The sequence below is a fragment of the Chiloscyllium plagiosum genome, unplaced genomic scaffold (assembly GCF_037043375.1).
Source record: "Chiloscyllium plagiosum isolate Xiang-an unplaced genomic scaffold, Cpla_swu_hap1 HiC_scaffold_15, whole genome shotgun sequence".
In the NCBI taxonomy this organism is placed as follows: domain Eukaryota; kingdom Metazoa; phylum Chordata; class Chondrichthyes; order Orectolobiformes; family Hemiscylliidae; genus Chiloscyllium; species Chiloscyllium plagiosum.
Genome location: NW_028270153.1, coordinates 36471412 through 36493954, shown reverse-complemented (window position 1 = coordinate 36493954; position 22543 = coordinate 36471412). Strand labels below are relative to the sequence as shown.

The 22543-nt window shown below is 39.9% G+C and overlaps 1 pseudogene across 1 annotated transcript; it reads left to right on the top strand.

The window, feature by feature from the left end:
- Positions 1-20982, top strand: LOC122559911 (ferritin heavy chain A pseudogene; annotated as a pseudogene). Its single transcript, XR_015759478.1, has 2 exons — positions 1-178; positions 19923-20982. The product of XR_015759478.1 is annotated as a ferritin heavy chain A pseudogene (transcript).
- The last annotated feature ends 1561 nt before the right edge of the window (positions 20983-22543 follow it).

Genomic DNA, 22543 nt, shown 5'->3' with positions numbered 1-22543 from the left:
ACTGAGAGCAAAAGCAGACACACTGGAGCTGAATTAAGGGGGATAATTACTGAACGTCATCATCCTGATGGGCTCCTGACCAGACGACCATGGCTTATGTGGGGTCAGTGCAGCAGAAAACCATCTGGTCAAAAAAGTACAAGCATCAAGAAATCAACGCTCTCACCCTTGTTTAGAGGTACGAAACGACTCTAGTTACAGTTAACTGCCTTCCACTTACCTTTCTCTACAAATCTCCTTTTGAAGGTGGAAGAAATTGCCTTTCAAGACGGTGAATGAGCAAATTCTCAAACAGCAAATGAAAGAAAGCATTGATGTGAAAACAATCTTCTCACAGCAAAAACTAAAAAGAATTGAAAGGAAGAAAGGGAAAAATAATCTTATCAATTCCTATGGTCCACACTGGTGCTGTTAAACCATTTTTCTGTGTTCCATCTTTGCTATCCATGTCATCTCTGTCTTAGTGTGTCTATCTATATATAAGAGTGCAAGGAATTTAAGAATGGTAGAATTTAGGTTGTGGTGTTATGAATAAGCAATTCATTTTTCCTAATTTCCATTAGTTAAAACCAATTTACTTGTGACAAACAGTTATTTTGTTAATTGCAAAAACCTGGTGAGTGGTTTCTTTTAACCTGAATTTTTCAGTCAGATAACCTGGGGACTTTTGATAGTTTGTCTAATTTTTTTTCACATTTATGCTGATTCTGGGGAAGATGGCATTTGATTTGAAGGTGGCACAGTGGCTCAATGGTTAGCACTGCTGCCTCACAGTGCTGGGAACCTGGGTTCAATTCCAGCCTCGGGCGACTGTCTGTGTGGAGTTTGCCCATTTTCCCCATCTCTGCATGGGTTTCCATTGGGTGCTCCAGTTTCCTCCCAAAATCCAAAGATGTGCAGCTTAGGTGAATTGTTCATGCTAAATTGCCCAGAGTGTTAGGTGCATTAGTCAGGGGTAAATGTAGGGTAGGGAAATGGGTCTGGGTGGATTACTCTTTGGAGGATCGGTGTGGACTTGTTGGACTGAAGGGCCTGATTCCATACTCTAAGGAATCTAATCTAATGGCACTGGTAAATATGTGATTCCAGGCACATAGAAATCTGGGTGACTTTCAACTGCCCTCTCAGCATCTTGGGTTGGGCAATAAATGTTAGCCTGGCCAGATATGCTCACATACCCTGACCAAAAATATTCCTTCATCCAAGTCTATTACATAAATTGTAAAATATTAAAGCACGAGCAATAATACCTTTGCACTTCACTCATTTAGCCTTTCCAACCAGAAAATGATTCACTTATGCCTAGTCTCTGGTTCAGTCTTCAGCCCATGGATCTTCAATCCATGCCAATATGTTTATTTACACCATGAAATTTTATTTTCTGCAATAGCCTTTGTTGTGACACCTATCCATACTTCTGGAAATCTAGGTACAATACATCAAATGGTTTTGTAGACAGGGTAAACACAGGAAAGATTTTCCTGATGACCAAGGAGTCCAGAACTCGGGGTCACAGTCTATGATGAGAGGGTAGGCCATTTAATGACTGAGATGACGAGAAATTTCTTCACCCAGAGAGTGGTGAGCCTTTGGAATTTTCTGCTACAGAAAGAAGTGGAAGCTAAAACATTGAATGTTTTTAAGATTGGATTAGATGTAGTTCTTAGGGCTAAAGATCAAAATGGATGGAGAGAAAGCAGAAACAGAGTCCTGAGTTAGATGATTAGCATGGTCAAATTGAATGACCGAGTGGGCTCAAAGGGTTGAATGGCTTACTGCTGCTCCTACTTCCAATGTCTCTTTGTTTGTCTTTATTCACAGTACATGTAATTTCATAAAAGAATCCCAACAATTGGTTAAACATGAATGGTGAAAATCCTATTAGAAGTATTAATATAAAGCTTTGGAATTGCAAAATGACAAGATAGGGCATTTTTATTATGGAGAAAATGAAGGAAATAAAATTTAGTTCTATCAGTAACTATTCTTTAATGTATTGGCTAATGGCTGAATGTTGGTTAAGATGCCTGGAATGCTTACTGCTCTTCTTTGACATCATGTCGTGTTTAATGTTCTTATTAGCAAGGAGGCGGATTCAAAACAAATGTTTTGGTTCTTTGCTTGAAGATGTTTTCCCAGCTTTATGGCCCTTAGTCAAGCATCAAAACATTTTATTATCTCATAAATCACCATAAAATTCCTTTCTAGTGCTCTCTTTGCAAGAGTTCCAGTTTCTTCAGGGTTATATCACAACTCAACCCATTAATGAAAAGAATATTTTATATAACTCATTAAGATTTTATTAGGTAAACTGTCAATAAGATTTTTAAGTTTAGAAATCATTAAAATCAAAGTGAGAGAGAGGAGGGCTTGGAGACAGTAACAAAAAGTGTGTGAGAGAGGAGGATCTAGTATTTATCAAGAGCTGGAGGGTGTGGGACAACAGGGAAGAGCAAATCCATGTGAGAAGGGCAGCAGTGATGTGGGAGATAAAAACCAACAGCAGAGAGCCCCTTCCACCTGTTACTACCTGTCAGAGCTAGGTATGATATTATATCATACAGGTAGGGGATTGGTGGGTATGTCTTCACATCTCGCTTGATTGGTTAAGTGGGATAAACCAGTAGTAGGAACAGTGCAGTTAAATACATGTTTAAAAGAGTTAACAAGCAAATTAATTAAATAGAATAGAGGTTATGTGACAGGCGGTGTGTTGCAGGTGTAGTATGGGAATGTTGAATGCTGGTGTAATTCATACCACCATCTCTGCAGTAAGTGTTGGCTGCTTGAGGATCTTTGACTCAGAGTTGATGAGTGGAGACCAAGTTGCAACACTGTGAATCACTAGGGAGGGGAGTTACCTGCACACTTCAGTTCAGGAGACAACTGCACCCCTTAGATAAAATACATCAAATTTTGTCCATAGCAAGGGCAGGAGGGTGTGACTGTGAGTGAAGCAGGTATGGGGATCCAGAAATTAGCTTTGAAGGAGTCTCACCCAACACCCTTGCTCAATAGATATGCAATTCTTGCTCCTGATGTGGATGAAGATCCACACTGAGTGAACTGATCACAGTATCATGTCATTTAAGTTTTGATGCAAATGAAAGAAAAGAGAAACATGGTACTAAAAGTCTATAGATTTATCAAGGAATATATACTTTCCAAAGACCATGTTATCTACTCAGTGCCAAGGTTCAGGACATCTCAAGAGGAATCTATAATAGAAGGGATAGGATCCGGTTGTGAAAGGTACTGGTGACAAAAATAGGTCTCAGAAACAGATTCTCCTGAGGGATTCTGAGCACCTCAGTGTGAAATTAAAAAGTAGAATCACAAAGGTAATCATCTCTGGATTACTACCTGAACCATGGATAAATTATAGGGTAAATAAAATAAGAGAGGTGAAGGTATGGCTAAAAGTTTGGTGTGAGAAAAATGGGTTCAGATAATGTGGCACTGGCACCAATATCTGTGATTGAGAAAGCTGTTCTCTTGGAGCTGGCTTCATATGATCTACTCCGGGTCCAGTGTCACGATTATCATAGAACATACATTGGAGAAGGAGCTTCAAAATAATTTGGGGATGCGGGGTGGGTAGGAGGGAGGATTCAATTGAAGGGAAGTTTAAGAAATCAAAGAGATGCAGGAGAGCAGAAATGCATGGTGATGAAGAAGCGAATGAAAATCAAGTGTGACAGGAATGGATAGAAAACACATGTCAAGGAGTGCAGCAGAAATCAGAACCAATGTTATAATGGTAAAAAACTTAAGGCTCTTCATCTGAATGTACACAATGTCAGTTACAAGATAGATAGCAACAAGTATAAATAAATGAATATCATTTGATAGCTTCTAATGGAGATGTGGTTGCAAGATAACCAAGACTAGAAACTCAATCTTCAAGGCTATTCAGTGTTCTGGAAGAACAGATCAAAAAGGAAAAGGAGGTGTTACTAAAGAATAGTATCAGTATGGTGATGAGTAATGATACAAGTACAAATGATGATGTTGATGATGATGTGGAATTAGTTTGGGTGGAAATAGGAGTAGCAAGAGAAAGAATTCACAAGAAGGAGTCTATACACCCTGAAGAATTATCTCACTGCAGGACAAAATTTAAATCAGACAATATTGGAGGTATGTAAGAAAAGCACTACAATTGTCATGGGTAATTTTCATCTGTATATTGACCGGGTAAATCAGATGGGCTAATGTAATGGATAAAAAGTGTGGCTCTGGAAAAGCACAGCAGGTCAGACAGCATCCGGAAAGCAGGAGAATCGACATTTCGGGCATAAGCCCTTCGTCAGGAATGGACTAACGAAGGGTTTATGCCCGAAACATCAACTCTCTTGCCCCTCGGATGCTGCTTGACCTGCTGTGCTTTTCCAGCGCCATACTTTTCGACTCTGATCTCCAGCCTCTGTAGTCCTCACTTTCTCCTAGAGCTAGTGGAATAGGCGATGAATTTTCATAGAGTAGTGTGTTGCAGAACTTACCTTGTAACAGGCTATTTTAGATTCAATAATGTATAATGAGTTGGATCATGAAGAGATCTCACAGTTAAAGGTCATCGAGGGGGCAGAGATCACAACATGCTCGAAATTCAAACTCAGCTTGAGGAACAGCAAATTAGTCTCAAGCTAGAGCACTCAACTTAAATATGAGCAATTACAGAGACATGAAGAAAGAGTTGTCTAAAGCTGGCTGGGCAAATAGACAAAGAAAAAAGTCAGTGGATGAGCAATTTAACAGATATTTCATAATGCTCAGCAAAACTTCATACTGATTAAAAAGGAGGAACTTAATGAGAAGGATGAACTACTTGTGGCTAATAAAGGTAGTCAATGGGAATATCCAATCACAAATGAAGGCAGATAAAACAGTAAACAAATGGGAGAACAGAAGATTGGGAAATTTTTAGGAAACAGCAATGGATGATGATAAAGCTAATATTAGGGAGAAATTGATTATGAAAGTAAACTGGCAAGAAATATAGAAACAGCTAGATTTTCTCTCTGTATAAAAAGGAACTTGCTAAGGTAAGTTGGGATCCTTAGTATCCGAAATTATGCAATTAATAATGGGGAACAAGGAAATGGCAAGGAAATAATTTAAACCAATACTTTGCACTGGTTTTCCTGATGGAGGGCACAATTACAATCTCAAGGGTAACAGAGAAGAAAAGAATAATTGGAGGAAAGATCTTGTGACAGTCTCTATCACGAGTGACAAAATATTTGACAATCTAATGGGATTTAAGGCAAATTATTTGCCAGAATCTGATAGCCTTCATCGAAGAGTTTTAAAAGAAATGGCTGTAGAAATATTGGTTAAAAATATTCTAGAACTCACGTTATTATAGCAGTGTTCCAGTGAATAGAAAGCCCATTAATGTTATGACCATAATGTTATAGTCAAGAGAAGGGAGACAGGAAGCTATTGGCCAGTTAGTTTAACATCTGTTGTTGAGAAAAAGATAATGTCCATTATTAAGTAAGGAGTAGCAAGGCATTTAGAAAAGCATAACACAATCAAACACAGTCAACATGATTTTGTGTGGGAAATCATATTTGACAAATTTGCTAGAGTTCGTTAAGGATATAACAACAGAGCAAATAAAGGGGATTCAGCAGATATAGTGTATTTTGATTTCCAAAAAACATTTGAAAAGATGTGACATAAAAGGTTTTGTACAAGATAGGAGCTAACAATATTGGTTAATGTACAGGAATGTATTAGCAGTGGATAAGGATTAGTTAACAGACAAAAGACAGAGTATGGAAAAAGGTTATAACGGCGTAATTAGTGGACTCCAAAAGGATCAGCCCTAGGATCTCATTTATTTATTATCTACAGAAGTGACTTGGAGGAAGGTGCAGAGTACAAAGTATCCAAATTTTATAACAATCCAAAAACAGTTGGCATGCTGCAATCAGTACATAACAAATCTTTAGGGGATATAGATAGGTTAAGTGAGTGGGCAGAAAATTAACAGATTAAGGTTAATGTAGGAATGTGTGAGGTCATGCACTTGGTAGGACAAATCAAAAGTCAGTCTATTGTTTAAATAAAATCAAACTCCAAAATATTTCAGTGTTGAAGGATCCAGGTGTTGCTGTGAATGAAACACAAAAGGTTAGCATGTAGGTGGAGCAGGTAATCGAGAAGCAAATGGAATTTTATCCTTTACTGATAGGGAATTAGAGTTTAAAAATAGTTAGGTAAAGTTGCATAGCTTCACTCTTAATAGGGAGAGATGACTGATGGTGGTTTAACCCGAGAGACTGCATGCCTCAGATGAGAGGTGAGGTTGAGAATGTGGGACATTTATGGTAACCTCAGCGAGTATGGGAATTGAACCTACAGTGTTTGTGTCACTCTACATTGCAAACCAGCTGTCCAGCCAGCTGAACTAACGAACCCTCAGTATGAAAATAGAGAAGTCTTGCAATGACTATACAGAATGTTGGTGAGGCTATGGTCCTCAATTTAAGGATCAAAGTATTAGCACTGGAGGCAGTTCAAAAGAGATTCACAGTGTTTATTCCTGGAATGAAGGGATTAACTTAACGAGAACAGATAACCAGGTTAGGTCTTTATTCATTAGAATTCAGAAGAATGAGGGGTGATCTTATTGAAACATGTAAGATTGTGAGGGGGCTTGACAGGATAGATGTTGAGAAGATGTTTCCGTTAGTGGAGGAATCTCAAATTAGGAGACAAATGCACAGAATAAAGGGACACTCATTTAAAACTGAGAGGTGAAGGAATCTGTTCCCCCAAAGAATAGGGAATTTCTGGAATTACATGTCCCAGAGAATTGTGAAATGAGATCACCAAAAATATTTAAAGAGGAGGTGGAGAGAGTTTTGAAATAGCAGGTAGTGGAGGGCTATGAGGTGCTGGCATGAAAGTGGAGTTGAGTCCTTGAGCAGATCAGAAAGTATTTTGATGTGTCATGATGTTGTCACTTCAAAAGGGTCATTTGTCCTTGTTTTTTTTTGAAAAGAGGTCGTAAAGGCAGAGGTGCTGAGGAGTCTGGGATGTTTAATAGTTTAACAATGGAAGGGGAGTAGCCAGTTCTAGTGGTCAGGTTTTTTGTATTTTTTATAGCTGCAGCAGTCACAAGTACTCTATGCTACTTTCTCCCCACCCCCACCCTCCTCTAGCTTATCTCTCCACGCTTCAGGCTCTCTGCGTTTATTCCTGATGAAGGGCTTTTGCCCGAAACATCAATTTTACTGCTCCTCGGATGCTGCCTGAACTGCTGTGCTCTTCCAGCACCACTAATCCAGAATCTGGTTTCCAGCATCTGCAGTCATTGTTTTTACGCAGTCACAAGATGTTAGAGTCCAGAACTGTTGCAAGATTCAGTAAAGAATTCCTCTGGCTTTCACTGAAATCTCTCTGGATGTTGTTCCCTCCTGCCTGTAAGAATCTGCGCCTGAATTCACCTTTTTTGCCAAAGGGTTTTTAATGGGGTGTTACTATATTGGAACAGTTCGTTGGTTAAGTTACTGCATTGAGTCAGTTAAGTTTTCCAATAGTTAAGTTACTCTAAATTCCACTTTCTTTTTTCATGTTTCATCTATAGTGTTTAAATAAATTCTGTTTTGCTTAAAACCGAGTGGTTTAATCAACTGCATCACTCCTGGTATATCCACTCACATCTGCCTTTAAAATAAAAAAAAGTTAGGATATAGGCTACCTCCTTAAAATATTTTGAGGGGGTCTGGCCTGGTCCATAACAGTTGAATAGCAGGGGCTGAATTGTCTCCTCCTCTCATTTCTTATGTTCTTGGGAATATATTTTATTGTTTAAACCAAGAAAAGAAAGTGAACAAAATTAATGTTGTTCCTCTAAGTGTGATGTTTTAAAACTAAGTTTTGTTTAATATCAGCTAAAGGATTACTGAACGCCACCAGAAAAAAATGCTAACTTAAGTATAAATCATAATGTTTTCATTTACATCACAAATTGGAGTATTGTAGATGTGTTTGAATCATATTCTGAGACTACTCCAATTTTCAGAACAGTTTCACTGCTCTGCACAGAAATACTGCTTAGTCAGAAACTACACCCACCTCCTACAGCAATTTTTTATCTCATTTTATCATGTGCTTTTCAATTATTTTGATATTATTCTCAAAAAAAAAATTCATCCAAAGAGTAATTGCTGACTCTATGTAGGAGGAACAAATGATAAATGATGATATATGGCTCCAAAGAAAGTAATAGGTTATTACACATCTTTTAAGGTTTTGATCAATGTTATAGGCATTATGATATAACTTGAATTTCATTAAATATGTTTGCAATTACAATTAACAAGTAGGATGATACTCAAGATGGGGAGGAACTAAATATATTGCTGTCTGTTTCCACTTGTAAAATGAGCAATTGCTCTCAGAATTTCAACTCACTATCTACAGGTAGCCAGATCTGGACCATATTAATTTATAAAACCTTTAGTCTTCCACAGTTTCTGCTAGAAACAAGCAGGAGGCTTCTTAAATAAGCCAATCAGGGACTGGTGCTGGTTAGAGGAGTTTCAATAAGAGATTCAGCTAAATTGGAATGGCTTGATCAGCTGTCCCTATATGTTCTGCTGAAAGCTGCTTGAGAAAAGACCAAATCCATTTTCAGTTATATGTCACAGCTGGAATTTATGCATTCCTTTTCACTGTCTGTAATCAGTTTGTTTTTTGTACGTAAGTACAGTTTGTGTTTTCTTAGATTGTTATTAGAAGTAATGGTTTTGGAAGGATTAATGTTGGAGACAGCAGTTAATCTGATGGTGTCACTGGCATTGGTCGGGAAAGGCAGAAAATCTTGGGACTTGTAGAGTGAAAACTTAAATCTACATTTCCCAATTGTCTTCGTAACAATTCCTAACTTACTCATGCAGGTTTTGCCCATGTACTAGCATGCAAAAAGCTACTTCTTGTTTAAGACATGAGCCTCTGCTTGTTAATATTTAAGTTCAAAATGGTTTCCTCTACAACTTTAAATGAAGTAGACTCTTAGATCCAGTCAAGTATAGAGGGTGGTGACAGCAAATCACCCCAACAATAAGCTGGTAGTTGTTGGCATCACAGCTACATATGAGTCTTTTAATTAAAACAAGTCCAATTCTAAATTTTTGCAAGTTTTTAATAAAGCCTATTTACGATAACACTTGTCCCAGATTTTATTTGTCTGACTCTGAATCTTTCCCTCTGTCCGAATCTCTCTCTCTCTCTTTCCCCCTCTCCCTCTGTCTGACTCTCTCTCCCTCCTTTCCCTCTTCTGACTCTCTTAATTAAAACAAGTCCAATACTAAATGTTTGGAAGTTTTTAATAAAGTCCATTTACAATAACATTTGCCCCAGATTTTAAAATGTGATGTCTCACTCACTCTTCTCACATAAAAACACAAAGTTTAGATTCAGATGAAGATATGGTTGCAGTGTATAATTATCCCAATCTGTCATTTCTTCAACAATGATGATGTTTTAAGATTGACACAAAAATCTGACAGTGAAATATTGTCAGCCGCAATATTTATTGCCCCAAATTATTTCTCAGTTGAAGTCAAATTTGGATAAGGCTTGTGGTGAGGAGGGGAGGGCAGTCCTTCATTTGATTATTGTTGCACATTAGCTTGGCTGCAAGTGAATCAATGGGTTTTGATGAATCCTCTGGTTGCAGGCAGCTTTTTCTAGTTTTAGAGCAAACAAAAAAACATATAAATCATATAATGGTATAGATATAAGCTCAAAGTCCTATTTACAAACAAAATGTTGATGTACCACTTGATGCCAACTATCCTTTGTTATCATTTGATCTTTTGAAAGTTTGAGATAGCCGCCATCTGTGTTTTAGAATAAGGCATTCAATTTTGAAATTACCCTTTCGAATTAGTTTCAGGAAAGCTATCAGTTCAACATCAATCTAGAGGATTTATTAGTTTCCCTTTGAGACAGGGAAATAGTTTCAATTAAGAAAAGAGATCAGGTATCCTTCAGGTAGCTACAGAGTTTGTTAAGTTTTTAAATATATAAAGTATTGACTAAAATCCAACAATACACTGGAACACGTGTCAGAGTTATTACTAACACACAAGGTGAAAGGGTAAAGGCTTATAAAAATTTCAGCTCTGGCTTGTTCAAGACTTTGCCTCCTCCTCTCATTTACCCGGCCCCATACCTTCAGCATATTTGTTTTTCTGGTTGTTTCTGCATGTACAACAGCCAATTTACCAGCATTATTGACTAATAAGTTGCAATTCACTACCTGTTTCTTGCCCACAGCTAATACGTGGAACTTAAGTGAGGTGAAAGCTGTATTTAGCACAGGGTCAGTGCACAGTTTAGTCCTTGCATTAGTTTTGTACGTGTGTGGTAAAATCTGATGGTCTTCATCACCTTTTTGTTGTGTTCCTAAAATGTAAAACTCCTCCATTAATCAGCATAAAACTTGTGAAGCTATCTAATCTTTATTAACAGAAAAGAGAAATCAGTTGTAAATTGACAAGGTGTATTATGGTTACAACTTAAAAATCACAAGCTTTATCGTTTCTTAATCCTAATGACTGTATTACTGGTTTGGGGGTCCCCTGATTCTGCTTTGTTCAACACAGCCAGGAGATGAACCCCAAACTATAAGCTTCTGCGTTTCCAGCATCAGTATAGCTCTTTATTATGCGGCCTGAGATGATAATATGTATCATCTTGACACAAGTTCACTTTAAGTAAATGGAATCAATAGAATGATACCACCCAGATAGTTATTCAAATCAATGTGACTTTGCTAGCTCTTCAATTGATTCCATCTAACCCTCCCATTTACTAACCATTAGTCACAAAAGGATCAAAATATAACAAACATATTTGTAAACGAATGCCCTGCAATATAGCTAGAATTGAAAAATCAAAAACTTCCTTATTTTCTTCAGCTCAATATTATGTGACCAGCTTTTGCTGTAAATTCTGGTGTTTTTCATTTTTTCAATAGTTTAAGAATAACAGTTGACAGGATATCCGGAGACTCTGTTGAATCCAAAAATCTGATTCAAGAATAAACTGAACTAGTTCTGCAAAGAGATATAACAATCAGAACATTTTAAAACAAACAGCATTCAAATGATAAGAGTTTCCAGATTCAGACAAAACAAAATAAGTTCCCATGAACACAGCAGTTGCTTTGCCAATTTTGTAATGCCTAAAACTCTAAGAATAGCATTTTAAAAAGCCATGGTAATTATTGGACATTTTAAAAGTTATTCAAGTCAAATTTTTCACACCGGTCTGATTGGGATTGTTAATTCAATAACAACCCTTTACATGGTAAAATATCCTGTAGGATCATTATTAAATAAAAATTGACACCAAGCCACATAGAGATATTAAGGCAGATGGCTGAAAGCTTGAGTAAAGAGTTAAAAGGAGCATCTTAAAGGAGGTGAAAGTGATGTAAGTTTTCTAAGAGTTAATTTCAGAGCTTAAGGCCTCTGCAGTCATTAAAATCATGCATGTACAAAAGACCAACTTAGAAAAGCAGATACCTCAGAAGGGCTGGAGCATGTTACAGAAGTAGGGGAGGAACACTTTCCTTCATTCTTTAACACTGACTATACAGCATTTATTGTCCTAATTGCCCAGAGGGCAGTTGACAGTCAACCACTTTGTTATAGGTCTGGAGTCACATGTCAACCAGACCTGGTCAGGATGGCAGTGTGTTTTCCTAAAGGACATTAGTGAACCAGATGGGTTTTCCCAACAATTGGCAATGGATTTTTATAGCAGTCATTAGATTCTTAATTCCAGATACTTATGGAATTCAAATATCACCTTTTGCCATGGTGGGATTCAAACCCTGGTCCCCAGAACATTACCTGGGTCTCTGGATTGACAGTCCAGTGATAATACCACTAGGCCATCGCCTCCCCATAAAGGGGCATAATATCACAAAGGGATTTGAAAATAATTATGAGAATTTTAAAAATCAATAACTTGTAGATTGACCAACATAAGGATGATTAAGTAAAATTACTTGAGATTAATCAGGACAGCACACTGGTTAGCACTGCTGCCTCAGTGCCAGGGATCCAGGTTCAGTTTCAGCTTTGGTGACTGTCTATGTGGAGTTTTCTCCAGGTGGTTTGGTTTCCGCCTACAGTCCAACAACATGCAAGTTAGGTGGATTGACTGTGATAAATATAAAAACCCTTTGTATTCTCCTTAATTCTATTTGCCAAAGCTATCTCATGCCCCTGTTTTGCCCTCCTGATTTCCCTCTTAAGTATACTCCTACTTTCTTTATACTCTTCTAAGGATTCACTCGATCTATCCTGTCTATACCTGACATATGCTTCCTTCTTTTTCTTAACCAAACCCTCAATTTCTTTAGTCATCCAGCATTCCCTATACCTACCAGCCTTCCCTTTCACCCTGGCAGGAATATACTTTCTCTGGATTCTTGTTATCTCATTTCTGAAGGCTTCCCATTTTCCAGCCATCCCTTTACCTGTGAACATCTGCCTCCAATCAGCTTTCAAAAGTTCTTGCCTAATACTGTCAAAATTGGCCTTTCTCCAATTTAGAACTTCAGCTTTTAGATCTGGTCTATCCTTTTCCATCATTATTTTAAAAAGAATAGAATTATGGTCTCTGGCCCCAAAGTGCTCCCCCATTGCCACCTCAGTCACCTGCCCTGCCTTATTTCCCAAGAGTAGGTCAAGTTTTGCACCTTCTCTCGTAGGTACATGCACATACTGAATCAGAAAATTGTCTTGTACACACTTAAGAAATTTCACTCCATCTAAAACTTTAACACTATGCTATGTTAAGAATAAAATGGATGGGATCATGGGGATAGAGTGGGGGAAGGTGTTCTGGATGGGCTGCTCTTTGGAGGGTCGGTGCATAATGAATGAGCTGAATGACTTCTTTCTGCAAGCTAATTCAAAGTTTTTCAAAGTTTGTGAGAAGATTTGTAGCTCGGGTGCTCGTTGCTGTGGTTCTGTTCGCCGAGCTGGAAGTTTTTGTTGCAAACGTTTCGTCCCCTGTCTAGTTGACATCCTCAGTGCTTGGGAGCCTCCTGTGAAGCGCTTCTGTGGTGTTTCCTCCGGCATTTATAGTGGCCTGTCCCTGCCGCTTCCAGTTGTCAGTTTCAGCTGTCCGCTGTAGTGGCCGGTATATTGGGTCCAGGTCGATGTGTTTGTTGATGGAGTTTGTGGATGAGTGCCATGCTTCTAGGAATTCCCTGGCTGTTCTTTGTTTCGCTTGCCCTATAATGGTAGTGTTGTCCCAGTCAAATTCTCCTTAATTAGGTACACAGGAAAGCCACACACACAGACCAAGTCCTGAACTATGAAAGCAACCACCCCAATACACACAAACGAAGTTGCATCAAGACACTATTCAAAAGGGCCACAACACACTGCAGCACACCAGAACTGCAAAAAGAGGAAGAGGAACACCTATACAAGGTATTCGCCAAAAACGGATATCCTCGCAATTTCATCAACAGATGCCGAAGGGAAAGACAACAGAACGAGGACATGCCGCAACCCAAAGGACTAGCCACACTACCATACATCAAGAACATATCTGAAATGACAGCCAGACTACTGCGACCACTAGGACTTATAACAGCACACAAACCAACAGCCACTCTCAGACAACAACTCACCAAAACGAAGGACCCGATACCCAGCATGAGCAAAACTAATGTAGTGTACAAAATCCCATGCAAGGACTGCACAAAGCACTATATAGGACAAACAGGAAGACAGCTAACGATCCACATCCACGAACATCAACTAGCCACGAAACGACACGACCAGCTATCCCTAGTAGCCACACACGCAGACGACAAGCAACATGAATTTGACTGGGACAACACTACCATTATAGGGCAAGCGAAACAAAGAACAGCCAGGGAATTCCTAGAAGCATGGCACTCATCCACAAACTCCATCAACAAACACATCGACCTGGACCCAATATACCGGCCACTACAGCGGACAGCTGAAACTGACAACCGGAAGCGGCAGGGACAGGCCACTATAAATGCCGGAGGAAACACCACAGAAGCGCTTCACAGGAGGCTCCCAAGCACTGAGGATGTCAACTAGACAGGGGACGAAACGTTTGCAACAAAAACTTCCAGCTTGGCGAACAGAATTAATTCAAAGTTTGCTATTTGATATGGGATACAAGGGGAAAACCTTGACTCACATAACTAGAGATCCTTTAGGTGATTATAACTACACACATACATGTACATTTATAAATAATGAAGTTTGAAATGTAACAGGAGTTAAGGGATTTAACTGAGTTTATAACAGCCCCAGGCTGTTGGCAGGGAGGACTGAATAACAGGGGAAGAAGTCAGCAGTATTGGAATGTGGTTGAAGAAGATGCATTCTAAAAGCTCAAGCATATGTGTTAAGGATGTCTGGTAAACATCATGAGATCATGGTAAGACCCCTAGGGTTGTTCATCATTGGCTGTAATTACCCTGATTGATCAATTGGTTTGTAAACACTAAGACAGGCTGAAAACAAATGTATAAAGTTTATATCATTTCTTTCTTCAGTGAAGAAGCTTCTGGATCTCCAGAGGTTTTTTTCCTATCAGTGTAACATCAATAAACTCTTTGATACTAGAAGAGTTGAGCAATTCATTTAGTCATTCTACCACAACAATTTGGCATAGACGACAGGTTATGAGAGGTGTGGACCATTGGCTCATTCAATGTTACCTTACAGTCTTGTTCCTGCACCTTTTAAAAAGATATCCACTCTGTACCAAAGGTCAGTAGGTAATAGATTAGCTCAGTGTTGTGACTACAATTCAAAGTCACAGGTACCTTGAGGCAGGAGACTTCCTGGATGTTAAAGTTAACTAGGCGTGACAACTGCAAGTCAAAAGTCACGGATCTCAGAGTTATCGCCCACGGTAGAACTTGACCGAAATGGATGAGTTGTCGAGATCGATAGTTAAGAATTAGGGACTATGACACATAGTCATGGGTCACCTTGAGGCAGGACACTGCTTGGACAGTTAAAGTTAACTAGGCGCACAATTACAAATCATAAGTGACAGACCTCTGAGAGTTGTTGCTCATAGGTAGGACTTGACCGAAACAAATGGGCTGTTGTGATCAATAGCAAAATAAAATAAGTTAAAGACTCAACTGCCTACTTACTAACCCTACAAAAAGAACAGGCAACAGGGATGGCCCCCACAGAAGAAAAGAAACTAGACTACGGACCAAAAGGATTCTTCACACAATCCTGAGCAGAAAAATGTATGAAATTAATTGACTGACTGATAAAACTAATTAGAACCTCCAGCATGCAAAGAGACTAGTGGGAAAAACAGAAAGTTGAGAAGATAAGGCCTTAGTATTAGCACTCTGAACTCATGTAAAACTAACAAAACACGTAAATCAACTGATAGAGAAACAAAAAATATCCAAAGTAATACTGGCTGCACTACTTTTAATGCTATTAATGCAGAGCAGAATTTTTTAAAAGTTATTAGTTATAGGGAATTGATGGGATCTCCAATTAAGTTCGGACTGAAGCATGAGGCTTGATGAAATTAAAATAGGAGGTGTAGCTCAAAAGGGAGGGGGAAATGAAGACCTGTAGTGGATACTTGATGAATTGGCTGAAGAGACGAGAGTGTGGAAGAGCTCAGAGAATTCTGAAGGACCTCATAATCCAAACTGACAAAGCCCCTGGTTTCTATGGGATAGAGAGCTTCGGGAACACAACCAGATAGGGTAGTGGTGATGGAAGCTCATGCTAAAATAATCAATCATCTCATTGATGGGGAACAAGTTGATACTGAATGTTTGAGAGGGGCAATTGTATTACACATATGGGCCATGGATGGTAAGCCAGATACGGCACAGTCTCAGCCAGGTCCAAAGTGGAAAGGAATGTGACTGGATTAATGGCATATAGCTGCCACCACTAAATAAGCCTAAGAGGATAGAGAGACCTAGATGAATGAGATTCAACCACATTGAAGAATGTGCCGTAGAAATCATATGTGCGGTTCTCCCCACCCCCACGCATTCCCCCCACTCCCAGGACTATAACCTAAAGTTGTGTGATTTTTAACTTTGTACACCCCAGTCCAACACCAGCATCTCCAAACCATGACTCTTGAACAGGATATGCAACAGCAATTTCAGGAACAAAAATAGTAAAAATATGAACATTGAAAAGCACCTCTACATCAGGATAATATCACACGTGGTAATAGGAACACAACTAGTATTGGCTTTTATGAGCCAAATAATGCCCTGTAGGTTCAGTAGAAATGAAAAATAAACAGAATGTAATAAGAAAATGACAACAAGTAGTGATAATATTAACTAGGTTGTGTTGAAAGACCTTTCCCTTTGTCAGCCCTTACCAAAATGAGGATTGTTAGGGCAACAATGAAATAAAAAACTGTGAAAAATAAATTAAGATAAGAGACTACTGTCATACTGAAAGTTTACAACAGTTCTTTTACATTCTGCCCAAACATAAATATTTCCTTCATTATTGGAACTCTTATTCTTCCCTTCTCTTTATACGTGTAATGGCTACCCTTGGTTTTTCGTTGACAAAAGAATGGCTGTAAAAGGCTGTGAGCTGAAGCAGTAATTTAGAGTCAGAATCTTGGCCTTCATACTCATAGCAACTAGATAAGATATAAAGTGTTGTGTAAAAACCATACAATGGGATCTTATTAAGCCACTGTTTACACAGAGACAGTTTTGATAAGGGACATCCTTAAGAAGCATAGACAGAAGCCCCTCTTGCAAGCTAATTCAAAGTTTGCTATTCATATGGGATAGAAGGGACAAAGTGGACTCACATTAATTAGGATCCCTTTGGTGATTGTAACCACATATGCATATACACATATATATAAAAATAAGGGAGTTTAGGAGGTAACAGGCATTAAGGGATTTAACTGAATTTCTGCAGCCAGACAGCCTTAGACGATAGGGAGAAGCCCGAGGCTGTTGGCAGGGAGGATTGAATAACAGGTACAAAATCAGCAACATTGGAATGTGGTTGAAGAAAATGCATTGTGAAAGTCCAAGGGCAGGTGGTAAAGATGTCTGGCAAACATCATGAGATCATGGCAAGACCTATAACTATCTATTAACTGATCATGCAGTCATATGAAATCAACAAATAATACGGCCGGCAAATCTAGGATTTATAAATGCTAAGGCAGGCTGAAAACAAATGGTTAATGTTTATGTCTTTCTCTTCTTCAGTGAAAAAGTTTCTGGACCACTAGGGTTTTCTTCCCATTGGTGTACCATTGATAAACGTTTTGATACTGGAAAAGGACTCTGAGTGTTGAGTGATTCATTTCGGCATTCTACCCAGCACTTAGCAAAATTAGTCTGCTTTGGAAATAGAAAACAGAGTAGTGAGAATGAGAGGATTGATGGGGAAAAAGTAATTACCTTGAATTAAGATAGGTTGGTACAGGATAGCAAGTGAGTCTGACATCTGGAAATTGAATGGGAAGAGAGTCAGATGTGAATTCGAGTGGAGAAATTGTTCACTCAAGGTTTGTAAACGTGTATAGTTTACAGTTGTACATATCAGCACAGGTTGTCCAATTGAAAATTTTGTGGTTTCATAAACTTAGTAACCCATTTAAACAAATTAACAATTACAACATCCATAATGTATTAAAGCGTCACATGCAAACAAACTATGCAATGGAAAATATTAGAAGTGCTCTCTCTTAGCAACCACATAAAGTTTAGACAACAATGAATAACCTTCAGGGCATCAAATTACAAAAAATGTTTCAACGTCGCATTTCATTTATTTCGACAAAATGAACACTTGTAAAGTGATGTAACCTGCAATAAAGCTTAATTATATTAACAACATTGAAATTATACATTAGGGCTATCTAGCTGCATTTAGCTATTAAATGCCCATACAGTAAAAAGCACATTAAATAATTTCACTGCATATGAAAATTTGAGTATAAAGCTGGTAGTAAAATATTAGTATTAGATAAACTATTTTTGAGCTTGTTAAGCTGCCAGATTTCAATTTATACCGTATTCAGCATGCCTCTCAGAAGCATCCTAAAAATCTTACAAAAGTTGAATTATACAAGATGTCCAGGTATTATTGTATAGTCAAAGTAAGCAACATTCTTTTTGCCCGGTGGCACCACATACCACTAGGCTGGGTGATATTGATAAAGAACTTTGGCTAGGATACCAGAAAAAAATCTTTCCTCTTCTTTTGAACAGTTCTGTGGGATCTTTACATCTAGGCAGATGGAATGTCATTGCAATAAATATCTTCATTATAATTGATGTATTTTGCTGGATACAACATTACCTATTGAGAGTATGGTTCGGGAATGGCACAGCAGGTCAGGCAGCATCTGAGGAGCAGGAAAATCGACATTTCAGGCAAAAGCCCTTCATCAGGAATGAGGCTGGGAGCCTCAGGGGTGGAGAGATAAATGGGAGGGGGGTGGGACTGGGGGGAAGGTAGCTGAGAGTGCAATAGGTGGATGGAGGTGGCGGTAATGGCGATAAGTTGGAGAGGATGGTGGAGCTTATAGATGGGAAGGAAGCTGGATAGGTAGGGCATGTCATGAGGATGGTGCTGAGGTGGAAGGTTAGATTTGGAATAAGGTGGGGGGAGGGGAAATGAGGAAACTGGTGCCACTTCACCATCCCCTCTGACCTATCGCCATTATCCCCACCTCCATCCACCTATCGCACTCTTAGCTACTTTCCCCCAGCTCCTATTTATCTCTCCACCCACGACGGTCCCAGCCTCATTCCTGATGAAGGGCTTTTGCCTGAAATGCCAATTTTCCTGCTCCTCGGATGCTGCCTGACCTACTGTGCTTTTCCAGCACCACCCTCTCAACTCTAATCTGCAGCATCTGCAGTGCTCACTTTCGCCTCCAATATTCTGTCCCAACACAGATTGAAGATGCAACGGTAGAATTCAGAAATATTTAAGCAAGTGCATGGTTTTGATTTTGGAAACTGTGAGAAACTATAAAAGACATGGGACAAAAGGTTGATTGCACTGTGTTGACTAGATCTTTGTATATTCGAATTGGCAGTACGGACATTGTGCCAGAGCTAGTAGCTCCATCATTAAATCACAGACACATGGGGTGTCTCTTCTGTTCGTGAGGCCCACATCTTGCAACCACTGTCAGTATTGTACTGGGACCAAAGTCAAGGAAGTGGGGTGTGATGGGTTATTTCGTGCATCCCCCCCCCACCGCAAGCACCCCAATGCCAGTAGCTTAATATCAACTGCAATGAAATGTGGCCTTTAAGTTGTCAGGAAGGTTTTCAATAGACCTCCAAAACGGAAACTAACAACAAATGTTTCCATGCCACATTTCATCAGTGAAAGAAGAAAGATGATGGGATCTCCCCATCATCCCTCCCCTCATACCCATTTCTGAACGTGTCTAAAAGGAAGGGGAGGGGAGGGAAGGGTCATTCATTTCTTTCGATAATTTCAATTTTAGTGTGGGACAATAGTCTAGAACAGTCAGGAGTGTAGCTGGTTGTCAGCAAACTGTCCCAGCTATTGATAGCAATGTCAGACACAGAAGCCACGACTGGAGGCTTGAGGAACAACTGTGGATCATTCAAGTAATGAACTGGTTGGGAGGCAGTGGGGGAATTCCTTGGCAAGAATTCTCCTGTTATCCTGCTGCAGGCAGGATTCCTGATAAAATACCAAGCAGATCTTTATTTTGTGATTAAATCTGTATATAAAGTTTGGGTAGGAGCGATGTCCTGAACAAGGGTGTGGATCATATGAAAGCTCCATTTGCACAAATGGTACAGAAACAAAATGTGCCAGGCTCCTTGACTGCCTTTCTGACTGTTTCAGAGCCAGTTCCCACTCTGTCAAGCATTGAAGAGACTTTGGAACCTGCGATCGACACAGCAGATGTTGCCACCTGAAGAGGAAAATGAATTTCTTCCGAGAAGCTCCTGGAGCAAAAGATGAGCTGCTGTGCATTACACATCTCCAGTATCAGAGGCAAAATTGGAGGAACGTGACACAATGCTAGAACACCCAGGAGGAGCTACAATAAAAAAGAACTGGCCTGTGTCCTCAGACTTTAGGCGGGATAGACGTAGTGATTGTAACAAGGTCAGCTAGGTGGACCTTTATAGGATATGAGTTCACTGTATGAGGCTATTAATCTCGTCCAATCAGAGAGCCCTGACTGATAGCTAAGAACAGGAGTGTCAGCTCTAGAGTTGTCTCGGTGATACTGAGCAGGAATAGTGAAGATGGCCTCCCAAGTGTGTCAGAATTACCACCAGGATTGTGAGGCTGCTGTTAACAAGCAAATTAAGCTGGAGCTCTATTCCTCCTATGTTTACCTCTCCATGTCCTCTTACTTTGACCGGAATGATGTTGCCCTGCGTCACTTTGCTGAGTTCTTCAAGGAGCAGTCCCATGAGGAACGGGAACATGCTGAGAAACTGATGGAATTCCAGAATAAACATGGAGGCCGAGTCCTCCTGCAAGATGTCAAGAAGCCAGAGCAGGATGAGTGGGGCAACGGTCTGGAGGCAATGCAGAGAGCTCGACAGGTAGAGAAGGATGTGAACCAGAGTCTGCTGGATCTGTACAAACTCTTCTCTGGCCACACAGACCCTCATCTGTGTGACTTCCTGGAGAGGCACTACTTGGATGAGCAAATGAAGCTGATTAAGAAGCTGGGAGATCACATCACCACCCTGAAGAGAATGGTAGCCCCTGAGAATGGCCTGGGAGAGTACCTGTTTGACAGGCTCACCCTGTGGGAGAGTGACTGAATGGACTGCAGGGAGCAAAACTTTGGTATTTTCCTCAGAATGAGATCTGTAGAGGTAGCTCACTGTCCTGGGCTTGCTTATGGAATGTACCAACTATAAATAAACTACTCATTTTTGGGTTGAACAAAAATAAACAGGAGCGGACCGAGAACTGGAAGGGGCGTGGGGTGGACCAAGAGCTGGAAGGTGCGTAGGAGCGGGCTGCCTTAGAGTGGCCGGAAGGTGGGAGGGATGGGGGGAGGGTTGCTGGTATGCTGGGGGTCTGTATTGTATGCACTGTTTCTCTATGTAATTGGACAGTCTTGTATGTGCAAATGACATTGTCACTGTTTTGTAATGTTTGAAACTGGGATTTGAGGTTCCTCATTTCCCTGAAAACTGGTTGAATGGTAGGGTTTGGGGCCTGGCTTTGCTGATCCTCTCCCTTGTAAAATTGCTGTTTCTCTGTATACAGCTGTTAATGTTAATTGTTTTGTAAACTGTGAATTGTTTAATAAAATTAAAAAAAAGAATCGGAGTGTCTGCCCTATCTGTGTTTGTTATTGTTACCTTTGACTGAAAATGGGATTTGAGGTTTGTCCTCATCTCCCTGAAAACTGGTTGAACAGTAGGGTTTGGAGTTTGGTGTTGCTGCCTTTTTCCCTGTATATAGTGCTTTTTTTGTGAACTGCTTTCTGTTTATTGTTAACTGTATTTGGTACTGTTTAATAAAATGAAAAAAAAGAACAGGAGTTTCTGTCTTGTATGTATTTGTTACTGTTACTGTTTTGTGATGACTGAAACTGGGATTTGAGGTTTGTCCACATTTCCCTAAAAACTGGTTGAACGATAAGGTTTGGGGGCCTGGCTTTGCTGCCCCTCTCCATTGTAAATTGCTGTTCCTCTGTATACAGCTGTTAATGTCAATTGTTTATTTGTAAACTGTACTGTTCAATAAAAAAAAACAGGCATGTCAGAGATTCTGCTCACTATGAGAGCTGGCCCTGAGGGAGCTGGATCAGTGTTAAGGAGTCTCCATTTGTAAATAAGGGGTGACTTGGAGATTGGATACTGGCCTCTGTGGAATTATTTCAGTAATTGTATTGTCAAAGGTGATGATTTTCTTCTATTGGAGATGGTCATTGCCTGGCATTTGTGTGGCGCACGTTACTTGCCAGTTGTCAGCCCAAGCCTGGATATTGTGTAGATAAAAACAATGACTGCAGATGCTGGAAACCAGATTCTGGATTAGTGGTGCTGGAAAAGCACAGCAGTTCAGGCAGCATCTGAGGAGCAGGAAAATCGACGTTTCAGGCAAAAGCCCTTCATCAGGAATACAGGCAGAGTGCCTGAAGGGTGGAGAGATAAATGAGAGGAGGGTGGGGGTGGGAGAAAGTAGCATAGAGTACAATAGGTAAGTGGGGGTGGGGATGGAGGTGATGGGTCAATAAGGTCAATAAGAGAGGAGAATGGAGTGGATAGGTGGAAAGGAAGATAGGCAGGTAGGACAGGTCATGGAGACAGTGCTGAGCTGGAGGTTTGGAACTGGGGTGAGGCGGGGGAAGGGGAAATGAGGAAACTGGTGAAGTCCACATTGATGCCCTCGGGTTGAAATGTTCAGAGGTGGAAGATGAGGCGTTCTTCCTCCAAACGTCGGGTGGTGAGGGAGCGGTGGTGAAGGAGGCCCAGGACCTCCATGTC